Below are 12,883 nucleotides of genomic sequence, written 5' to 3'. Positions count from 1 at the left end.
CATACATACATATACCAAGGCACTTCCCCCAATTTTGGGGGGTAGCCGACATCAACAAATGAAACAAAAACAAAAAGGGGACCTCTACTCTCTACGTTCCTCCCAGCCTAACAAGGGACTCAACCGAGTTCAGCTGGTACTGCTAGGGTGGCACAGCCCACCCTCCCACATTATCCACCACAGATGAAGCTTCATAATGCTGAATCCCCTATGATAAAACTTGAAATTGCCTTCTTATTTTACAGATAAAAACTTAAAACTTCTTAGTTTGCTTTGTTATTGTTCATTGCCATTATGGTACTAACATTTGTGTTCGAAATTGCAGTTGTCTATTTTGTAACTTTAGGAATTAGCCTTTCTCTTTCCCAATTAGAATTTAGATTGAAAATTGGCCGGTGTTCAGTTAATAAACGTACTTTTAGTCCAGTATATTGTGTGATGTATTAAATATTCATTGAGTATATAAAACTATGATTTGTATAAAACTATTGAGTAATTTGTGTATTCTAAAATTAAGCAATCTGGAAATATATTCCTGCGGTATTTTTACACGAGAATACGATCAAATTCTCTAGTCATTGTGTAATTAATTTTAATGTGACTGAAAGATTTTTTTGTAAGTGAATTTGGTTCATCGCCGCTTAAACTTTACCGAGTTTAATACTTTCCTCTCCTCTCATTTATAAGGTCCTCAACTTGACATTCGGAGATACAAAATAACTTAAATTATAAATATCAGGTATTGTATCGTAAGTTCATAATGAAATATTGTAAGACTTATATAATTTAATGCAATAAGCACGGCAACATTTGCAATATTAAACGGAGATATTTGTAGAATTTTGCAGCTGAAAATCTTAGGCGTGCGAGTTATTGAAGCCTTCCATATGCCAAGGCTTATAAAATTTAATGCAGTAGGCAAGATGACATTGCAATGTTAAACGGGACGATTTTTTTGACTTTTGCAGCTGAAATTCTTAGGCATGCCAGTTATTGAAGCCTAATCTATGCCAACATTTTTTAAAATTCAAATTACAAACAGATTCTTGGAACCAATTACGTTTGCAAGTTGAGGGCTTCTTATATTTGCAAAGTATAATACAAAAAAAAAGGGTTAACTATTTTTGTAGTTCATGTAGAGTATGGTAAATATACAGTATGTTGATTTCCATATGGTATATATTTTCCTAAAATGTCCATTATTTTTCTTTCAGTGGCGTTGATAGATTTGAACTGTTGCTTGTAAGAAATATGTTATTACTTTGAGTGGCTTTATCGAGTAATTTAAGAATTGGTGGTTTCACGGCTTTATCGAGTAATTTAAGAATTGGTGGTTTCACGACGAAGGGAAGGTGGTTCTCCGGCTTGACCCTATAGGTAGGATTGATGTCATTTCAATGCACTTTTTTTTTTTTTTATTTTACTTTGTATTTTGCACATTTTAGTTTCTGCACGTTATTGATTTGGAATTGGTAGAGTTTTATCTCTTTTACGAACATTTATAAAGGTGATTGTTTAAAGAATAATGCGAAATATTTAATCGACTCGCCTGGATGTCCTCCTTCGGTAAAATTGGATGGAAGCTGTACATCCAGTTCAAGATTAAGGGATGATAAGCACTAGTGTGCGTTGGGCATAATGCTGCTGCCAGTCAGCGGTGTTGTTATTATTATTATTATTATTATTATTATTATTATTATTATTATTATTATTATTATTATTACGACTACTAGCATTACCAGCTAAGCTACAACCCTAGTTTGAAAAGCAGGATGCTACAAACCCTTGGGCTCCAACAGGGTAAACAGGCCAGTGAGAAAAGGAATTAAATCTTATAGGCTATAAAAAGTAATGAATAACAATATAGAATATCTTGAGATCAGTATATAAAAAAGAAAGAGAGATTAGTGTGCCTCAGTGCTCAGTACCATCAAGCCAGAGAACTCCAATCCAAGAGAGGGGTAGACCATGATACAGTCTGTCACTACCCAAGACTAGAGAACAGTGGTTTGTCTTTCTCCTAGAAGAGTTGATTTCTGCAACTAAAGTCTATTCTGGCCTTAACCCTTTTGCCCCCAATGGATGTACTGGTACGTTTCACAAAACTCATCCCTTTATCCCCATGGACGTACCGGTATGTCCTTGCAAAAAACGTTTTTTTTTTTTTATATATTTTTTGCACATTTTTGATAACTGTATGAGAAACTTCAGGCATTTTCCAGAATAATGAGACCAACTTGACCTCTCTATGACGAAAATTAAGGCTGTTTGTGCAATTTAAAAAAAATATTTTGCAAAATGTGCTTGAAAAAAAAAACGCCTGGGGGTTAAGGGTTGGAAAGTTCCAAATATAGTTGGGGGTAAAAGGGTATTAAGTGAAAAATAGTATCAAATAAGATGGATAAGTAAGTAATAAAAAGATGTGTTAGGCAGGATAGGCTAGAATGTGATTCAAGTAAAACGTTGCCGGGAAAGAATTGGCAAAGCATATTCTAGAGCCCCTAGATTTTACGCTTTCAGTGATTCGTACGAAATATCATTGCTGTTCTTCCTTTGGAAGGATGGAGATCACCCAGTAATTTGAAGGAGTCCTGCAACACCCATTTTCTTTAAGCAAACCTCTCTGTCGATTACGTACGTAATCTTGAGATGTCTACATGGATAGCAAAGTGTCCCCCTCTCTGACTGGTCGGCTGCGGATTCGAACCTATGCCACAGGCTTTTACAAAGTCCGAGCTTTCTGCCCTAACCGACTTAGCCTCGCTGCTGGGAGGAAGGACGCTCGTGACTGACAGGTACGATACATGAACATACGCTACCGGTGTCTAAGCGATGTCAGGCAGGGCAGCCAATCAGGACTACGGTCTATCCCAAAGCCAAAGCAAAGTCCTTTAAAAAGAAGGCATCCGGGCTTACTCGATACCAATGGGAAAAAAAACACGTTAGTAGCGGAAGAAGAATTTAAAGAAAAAGATACCGCTCCCTATTAGGTATGGTACTCCCTTTCCGTAATATTTACCAACAATTTGAAAGTAGCGTCTCCCTGGGTGGGGATATAGTTAAATACATAGCTGCTGGGGTTTTAGTTTCCCATTTTCATCTGGAAGTCACACCGACAAACCCTCTATTCCACTTTTCTGTTTTGTGTTTTTAGTGTTTATTTAGAAAAGCATTTAGTGGAAGATAAGTTTGCCCTAGTTTGTTGAAATGCGAGTTTGTGCCACACATAATATTATGAAGCTATTCAAGAAGATTTTTATCTATGCATGTGGGACACCATTTTTTAGGATAGGTATGCTCAGCGGAAGTGTACATTAATCATGCAAAAGTCAGGAATAGTGATATAGTAGCTAAATGTTGAAAGAGAAGTGCAAAGTAATCTGTTAAGTACATACTGTAGAAGTCTAGTTATTCTGTTGGAGTATTGATAGAAAAGGAACGGTGATAGTGATCAGGATGGTTTTAAATTAATTCAGACTCCAGACAGGAAGGTTACACCAATTTTGAAAAACTCACCGAATGAAGTAAGAGCAAGATAAGACGGCTCGTTTTGTAGTAGGTGATAGAGTATGCTTGCCCAAGATGAAATCTAAAACTTGATTGTCTTAGAGTGGGTAAAAGAGGAAGATGTTTGGAAAAAAGGTAATGCAAGGTTATCTTTGTCTTTTTACCCCTTCAGCGTAGTTCCCTCCACCAGGTTGAGGGGAACTGCAGTTTATTTAATTGATGATATACCCACTTTACGTAGGTCCTTTATGGAAAAAAAAAAAGATTTGGAAATCCTGAAGGATCCCTTGTGGTAGTGGTATCACTCGCCCCAGTTTTAATACCGACATCCCTTAGGGGTGAGCGAGCTTGGTATATTCCTGGCATTCCATGCAACTTTTTTCTGTGGTATATTTAGCAGTATTTATACCTTTGAAATGGTGCTTTAAGGAGCATTTCACTTGGCGACACAGGTTCCTCGCCTAGAAATAGATTTTTCCTTCATCAAAATCCCTTTTTTCTAAGGGTAGTGTGAGCAAAGGTCAGGTCTGCGATGAGAGTGTAGATCCGTCCTTTGTAATTGAACTCCTTTACTAATTAGGTTCTGGGTATAATGTTCTAATCCTTGAAGGATTGTGCTAAAGAGCACCAGGACAACATAACCAAGATGTATGTAGGGATTTCTAAAGTGTGCATATTGGACAGTTGGAGACTTCTATTGAACTTGCACAGATCTTCAGTAACTTTGTTCGGAAAATAGAACATGTTTTGTTTCCTCGGCAGCGTAGAATCAAAATCAAGAGCTGATTTTGTATCTTCTACTTAGTTCACTCCTAGAGGCATAGAAGGTAGTAAATCTAATGGAACAGGCATCTTACAATACCTCTTTGAGTAGTATATGCGCAGTCTAGGGGACAAAAATATTATGTTGTTCCCCTGCATTATTCAGCCAAGATCAAGGCAATAACAAAAGTAACTGATGATGCACCAAACTACCAGATCAAGCTGGAGTTGCATTTTGACATCTTTTTCTATGGGTCTTGTGAGAGGGCTGCTAACCACCATTGATCTCCTAGCCACACATGTCCCCCTGAACATATCCTGCGGCCTCTTGAAGAGTTTAACAATACATTTCTTCCAACACAGGGACTTACCTCGAACTACTTTCTTAGGAGTTACCTGGAACCTCCTCTCAACCGACCAGAGTTTTGTGTAGTTTACCCTACTTACGTTTTCTATGATGGTAGGCCTAGGTGGAAGGATACGTGCCCTGAGGGCAATCTCGAGGCAGGCCTCATGTTAGCTTGGGTCTTGACCTTCAGTAAGTTGTCTGGTCGCGTCGTGATATCATCCCGACGCTCTCCGTATCTCAGTGGGGGTTTAACAATACATATTTGAACATATGTGATTTTCTATGAAGGTCATCACGCAACTTGGACAATTCTAAATGTACAACTCTAAGTGTACAAAAGTAACTACTTTGGGTGATGAGAAAGTGAGATGTTTAAGGAATAAGAAAAGAGAAATTAAACATTCAGGTGTAGATGGATGGCAATAAAGATGATCAAGAGATGGATACACAGGAGGATATATAAAGTAATGAAGGAAACAAAGAAAATGGAAGGCAAGCCATAACATATTAGTGGATAACTGATCAAGTAATTTTGGTGAAATTATTAGTATTATGGAAGTAAAGGCTTAAAGAACGGATATTAGAGAATAACGCCCGTAATGAAAATGTAAGTACTATAGTAAGTTGTTGATTTGAAAGAATACAGTCCTTCATCAAGGGAGTGATTATTTTGAAGACTATTTGGAATCTGGACGAGAGAGTCTGAGCCGAGTGATGTAAGAGTAGAAGGGGTTGGTGTAAGGTTTATGATGGTTGAAGATATAAGGAAGGCAGGCAGTTAATAGATGAAAATGGAGACTAAGAAATTTTGGAGGAGAATCCAGGGCACAGTGGTGAAAGCATTGTTAATTGGTTTATTGACGTTAGTAAGTTGTCTAGATGAGGAACGATTTTTATTAACTACTGTACTTCTCTATACTTATTTCCTTAACTCACTTTGTAAGAGTAGAAGGGGTTGGTGTAAGGTTTATGATGGTTGAAGATATAAGGAAGGCAGGCAGTTAATAGATGAAAATGGAGACTAAGAAATTTGGGAGGAGAATCCAGGGCACAGTGGTGAAAGTATTGTTAATTGGTTTATTGACGTTAGTAAGTTGTCTAGATGAGGAACGATTTTTATTAACTACTGTACTTCTCTATACTTATTTCCTTAACTCACTTTGCTATTTTTCTCTGAGCCCTTGGGTTTATAGCATCCTGCTTTTTCAAATAGGGTTGTAGGTTAGCTAGTAATAATAGTGGGTAAGAGAAAAGAGAAATAGGAGACTGATAAATAAAGTGGTATGAGCTTTACCAGCAAAGGTACATGGTAAGATTTTCAAGCAGAAAATAATGCATTTGATGAAAAGATAGCCGAGGGTTAAGACTCAAGATATTGCTATGTAGTAATTACTTGGTGTATTGTACATGAAGTTAGAACATTTATGGAAGGGAGTAACTGGTTTATTGTGAATGTTGATCTAAAGGCCTGTCCACACTATCAGACATGCCCGACCGGCAAAGAGTGATACCAGATCCGCTAATGCTAACACAAACTATAGTCCATTTCTTTTATCGAGGCATATATGCACTGACTCGCAGGGGTGCCCTTTTAGCTGGGAACAGTATCCTGATTGCTGATTGGTTAGACAAGATAATTCTAACCAATCAGCGATCAGGAAACTTTTCCGAGCTAAAAGGGCACCCCTGCGAGTCGGTGCAAATCTGCCTCGATAAAAGAAATGGACTATAGGAGGGTGAGTGGCAGGCACGAAGGTGTCGTCAGAAGCGAGGAAACGACGGGCCTACATGAACAGACAGCTGCCTGTTGGTGAGTTTGGAAGAAACACCCGAAACACTTTGTTAATAAACTCAAGAGAGTCAGGGGCTGATACAGATGAAGTTTACAGCCCAAAATTATGATGCTTTGGTGAGTTATTGTTTCCTCAGTGATGGTGACACTGTATCAATATACTACATAATGGATGATAGTACAAGGAAAGCTTCTGACTTGTATATAAACTATTCTATGCTCGTTATTTGTTTACCAAAAAATATACTCTCTCTCTCTCTCTCTCTCTCTCTCTCTCTCTCTCTCTCTCTCTCTCTCTCTCTCTCTCTCTCTCTCTCTCTCTCTCTCTCTCTCTCCATAATTCAGGATTCTTTAGCAATTTCTCTTATTGCCAACTGGCAGCACTGTTTGTTACCAGATTTTTGTCTGTAGTTTTTCCGCTTTTGACGTCATCAATCCTCATTCTCAAAACCCAATGGGATCTGGTATCACTGTTTGCCTGTCATGCATGTCCGATAGTGTCGACAGGCCTTAAGTAAAAGGTTTTCACTGTTTAATACTGTATCATTATGAATAGTAATATCAGTCAGAGAAAGGGCATAAACGGTAGGTACAAATGAAATATGATTGATTGTAAACGAAATGTTATTTGGTGGATATCTACATACAGTATTTGATATTATTGATTGAGATAGTGAGGAGAGATTGCAAAAACTAGTAAAAGATTTTTATTAGTTGTAAAAAGATGCAATTTAAAGTAAATGGGGGAAAGTACTTTTGTTACTAGGGTAACTGGTAATTCGAAAGAGGAATCATCTCCTCCTATGCCTATTGACGCGAAGGGCCTCGGTTAGATTCCGCCAGTCGTCTCTATCTTGAGATTTTAAATTATTACTTCTCCACTCATCATCTTCCACTTCACACTTCATAATCCTCAGCCATGTAGGCCTGGGTCTTCCAACTCCTCTTGTGCCTTGTGGAGCCAAGTTGAAAGTGTGGTGAGTGGTTTATATATGGAAGGTGTAAGAATGGGAGTAAAGTAGTTGATTCATAGAGGAATCTGTAGTGGTAAGATGGAAGAAGAGGCAAGTCACTAAACAATGAAAGATTGAATAAAAAATTCAAGTTGTACATTTAAGATTTGGTTGAGAGTTCTGGGTGGGAATTTATGCAGAAGAATTGTAGAATTGAGGTGTTTTTAATGGTAAGGATAAAAGTAGAATTCAAATAGAGGTTGAAATAAGATAAAAAAAATATTAATTTTCTTCATACATCAGGACTTGGAGACCAATAAATAAATTTCATTTTCTGCATACATCATGATTTGGAATCCAATGAATAGATTTCTCATTTCTGCATACATCATGACAATGAATCCAATAAAAGTTATACATTTTCTGCATACATCATGACAATGAATCCGATAAATGTACATTTTCTGCATGCATCATGTCTTGGAATCCAGTAAAAGTCATACATTTTCTTCATACATCATGACATTGAATCCAATAAAAGTTATACATTTTCTTCCTACATCATGACATTGAATCCAATAAAAGTTATACATTTTCTTTATACATCATGACATTGAATCCAATAAAAGTTATACATTTTCTTCATACATCATGACCTTGAATCCAATAAAAGTCATACATTATCTTCATACATCATGACATTGAATCCAATAAAAGTTATACATTTTCTTCATACATCATGACATTGAATCCAATAAAAGTCATACATTTTCTTTCTTAAATCATGACATTGAATCCAATAAAAGTAATACATTTTCTTCATACATCATGACATGGAATCCAATAAAAGTTATACATTATCTTCATACATCATGACATTGAATCCAATAAAAGTTATACATTTTCTTCATACATCATGACATTGAATCCAATAAAAGTTATACATTTTCTTCATACATCATGACATTGAATCCAATAAAAGTCATACATTTTCTTTCTTAAATCATGACATTGAATCCAATAAAAGTTATACATTTTCTTTATACATCATGACATTGAATCCAATAAAAGTTATACATTTTCTTCATACATCATGACATTGAATCCAATAAAAGTCATACATTTTCTTTCTTAAATCATGACATTGAATCCAATAAAAATTATACATTTTCTTTCTTAAATCATGACATTGAATCCAATAAAAGTTATACATTTTCTTCATACATCATGACATGGAATCCAATAAAAGTTATACATTATCTTCATACATCATGACATTGAATCCAATAAAAGTTATAAATTGTCTTCATACATCATGACATGGAATCCAATAAAAGTTATACATTATCTTCATACATCATGACATTGAATCCAATAAAAGTTATACATTTTCTTCATACATCATGACATTGAATCCAATAAAAGTTATACATTTTCTTCATACATCATGACATTGAATCCAATAAAAGTCATACATTTTCTCTCTTAAATCATGACATTGAATCCAATAAAAGTTATACATTTTCTTTATACATCATGACATTGAATCCAATAAAAGTTATACATTTTTTTCATACATCATGACATTGAATCCAATAGAAGTCATACATTTTCTTTCTTAAATCATGGCATTGAATCCAATAAAAGTTATACATTTTCTTCATACATCATGACATGGAATCCAATAAAAGTTATACATTATCTTCATACATCATGACATTGAATCCAATAAAAGTTATACATTTTCATACATCATGACATTGAATCCAATAAAAGTTATACATTTTCTTCATACATCATGACATTGAATCCAATAAAAGTCATACATTTTCTTTCTTAAATCATGACATTGAATCCAATAAAAGTTATACATTTTCTTTATACATCATGACATTGAATCCAATAAAAGTTATACATTTTCTTCATACATCATGACATTGAATCCAATAAAAGTCATACATTTTCTTTCTTAAATCATGACATTGAATCCAATAAAAGTTATACATTTTCTTTCTTAAATCATGACATTGAATCCAATAAAAGTTATACATTTTCTTCATACATCATGACATGGAATCCAATAAAAGTTATACATTTTCTTCATACATCATGACATGGAATCCAATAAAAGTTATACATTATCTTCATACATCATGACATTGAATCCAATAAAAGTTATACATTTTCTTCATACATCATGACATTGAATCCAATAAAAGTTATACATTTTCTTCATACATCATGACATGGAATCCAATAAAAGTTATACATTTTCTTCATACATCATGACTTGGAATCCAATAAAAGTTATACATTTTCTTTATACATCATGACATTGAATCCAATAAAAGTTATACATTTTCTTCATACATCATGACATGGAATCCAATAAAAGTTATACATTTTCTTCATACATCATGACTTGGAATCCAATAAAAGTTATACATTTTCTTTATACATCATGACATTGAATCCAATAAAAGTTATACATTTTCTTCATACATCATGACATTGAATCCAATAAAAGTCATACATTTTCTTTCTTAAATCATGACATTGAATCCAATAAAAGTTATACATTTTCTTCATACATCATGACATTGAATCCAATAAAAGTCATACATTTTCTTCATACATCATGACATTGAATCCAATAAAAGTTATACATTTTCTTCATACATCATGACATTGAATCCAATAAAAGTCATACATTTTCTTTATACATCATGACATTGAATCCAATAAAAGTTATACATTTTCTTCATACATCATGACATTGAATCCAATAAAAGTTATACATTTTCTTCATACATCATGACATGGAATCCAATAAAAGTTATACATTTTCTTCATACATCATGACTTGGAATCCAATAAAAGTTATACATTTTCTTTATACATCATGACATTGAATCCAATAAAAGTTATACATTTTCTTCATACATCATGACATTGAATCCAATAAAAGTCATACATTTTCTTTCTTAAATCATGACATTGAATCCAATAAAAGTTATACATTTTCTTCATACATCATGACATTGAATCCAATAAAAGTCATACATTTTCTTCATACATCATGACATTGAATCCAATAAAAGTTATACATTTTCTTCATACATCATGACATTGAATCCAATAAAAGTCATACATTTTCTTTCTTAAATCATGACATTGAATCCAATAAAAGTTATACATTTTCTTCATACATCATGACATGGAATCCAATAAAAGTTATACATTATCTTCATACATCATGACATTGAATCCAATAAAAGTTATACATTTTCTTCATACATCATGACATTGAATCCGATAAAAGTTATACATTTTCTTCATACATCATGACATTGAATCCAATAAAAGTCATACATTTTCTTTCTTAAATCATGACATTGAATCCAATAAAAGTTATACATTTTCTTTATACATCATGACATTGAATCCAATAAAAGTTATACATTTTCTTCATACATCATGACATTGAATCCAATAAAAGTCATACATTTTCTTTCTTAAATCATGACATTGAATCCAATAAAAGTTATACATTTTCTTCATACATCATGACATGGAATCCAATAAAAGTTATACATTATCTTCATACATCATGACATTGAATCCAATAAAAGTTATAAATTTTCTTAATACATCATGACATGGAATCCAATAAAAGTTATACATTATCTTCATACATCATGACATTGAATCCAATAAAAGTTATACATTTTCTTCATACATCATGACATTAAATCCAATAAAACTTATACATTTTCTTCATACATCATGACATTGAATCCAATAAAAGTCATACATTTTCTTTCTTAAATCATGACATTGAATCCAATAAAAGTTATACATTTTCTTTATACATCATGACATTGAATCCAATAGAAGTCATACATTTTCTTTCTTAAATCATGACATTGAATCCAATAAAAGTTATACATTTTCTTCATACATCATGACATGGAATCCAATAAAAGTTATACATTATCTTCATACATCATGACATTGAATCCAATAAAAGTTATACATTTTCATACATCATGACATTGAATCCAATAAAAGTTATACATTTTCTTCATACATCATGACATTGAATCCAATAAAAGTCATACATTTTCTTTCTTAAATCATGACATTGAATCCAATAAAAGTTATACATTTTCTTTATACATCATGACATTGAATACAATAAAAGTTATACATTTTCTTCATACATCATGACATTGAATCCAATAAAAGTCATACATTTTCTTTCTTAAATCATGACATTGAATCCAATAAAAGTTATACATTTTCTTCATACATCATGACATGGAATCCAATAAAAGTTATACATTATCTTCATACATCATGACATTGAATCCAATAAAAGTTATACATTTTCTTCATACATCATGACATTGAATCCAATAAAAGTTATACATTTTCTTCATACATCATGACATGGAATCCAATAAAAGTTATACATTTTCTTCATACATCATGACTTGGAATCCAATAAAAGTTATACATTTTCTTTATACATCATGACATTGAATCCAATAAAAGTTATACATTTTCTTCATACATCATGACATTGAATCCAATAAAAGTTATACATTTTCTTCATACATCATGACTTGGAATCCAATAAAAGTTATACATTTTCTTTATACATCATGATATTGAATCCAATAAAAGTTATACATTTTCTTCATACATCATGACATTGAATCCAATAAAAGTCATACATTTTCTTTCTTAAATCATGACATTGAATCCAATAAAAGTTATACATTTTCTTCATACATCATGACATGGAATCCAATAAAAGTTATACATTATCTTCATACATCATGACATTGAATCCAATAAAAGTTATACATTTTCTTCATACATCATGACATTGAATCCAATAAAAGTTATACATTTTCTTCATACATCATGACATGGAATCCAATAAAAGTTATACATTTTCTTCATACATCATGACTTGGAATCCAATAAAAGTTATACATTTTCTTCATACATCATGACATTGAATCCAATAAAAGTTATACATTTACTTCATACATCATGACATTGAATCCAATAAAAGTTATACATTTTCTTCATTCATGATATTGAATCCAATTAAAGTTAACATTTTCTGCATACATCATGACATTGAATCCAATAAAAGTTATACATTTTCTTTATACATCATGACTTTGAATCTAATAAAAGTTATACTTTTTCTACATACATCATGACATTGAATCCAATAAAAGTTATACATTTTCTTCATACATCATGCCATGGAATCCAATAAAATTTATACATTTTCTTCATAGGCTACATCATGCCATGGAATCCAATAAAAGTTATACATTTTCTTCATACATGATATTGAATCCAATTAAAGTTATACATTTTCTGCATACATCATGACATTGAATCCAATAAAAGTTATACATTTTCTTCATTCATGATATTGAATCCAATTAAAGTTATACATTTTCTTCATACTTCATGACATGGAATCCAATAAAA

This window comes from Palaemon carinicauda, chromosome 40 (assembly GCF_036898095.1).
Source record: "Palaemon carinicauda isolate YSFRI2023 chromosome 40, ASM3689809v2, whole genome shotgun sequence".
In the NCBI taxonomy this organism is placed as follows: domain Eukaryota; kingdom Metazoa; phylum Arthropoda; class Malacostraca; order Decapoda; family Palaemonidae; genus Palaemon; species Palaemon carinicauda.
This window is presented reverse-complemented; position numbering follows the sequence as displayed.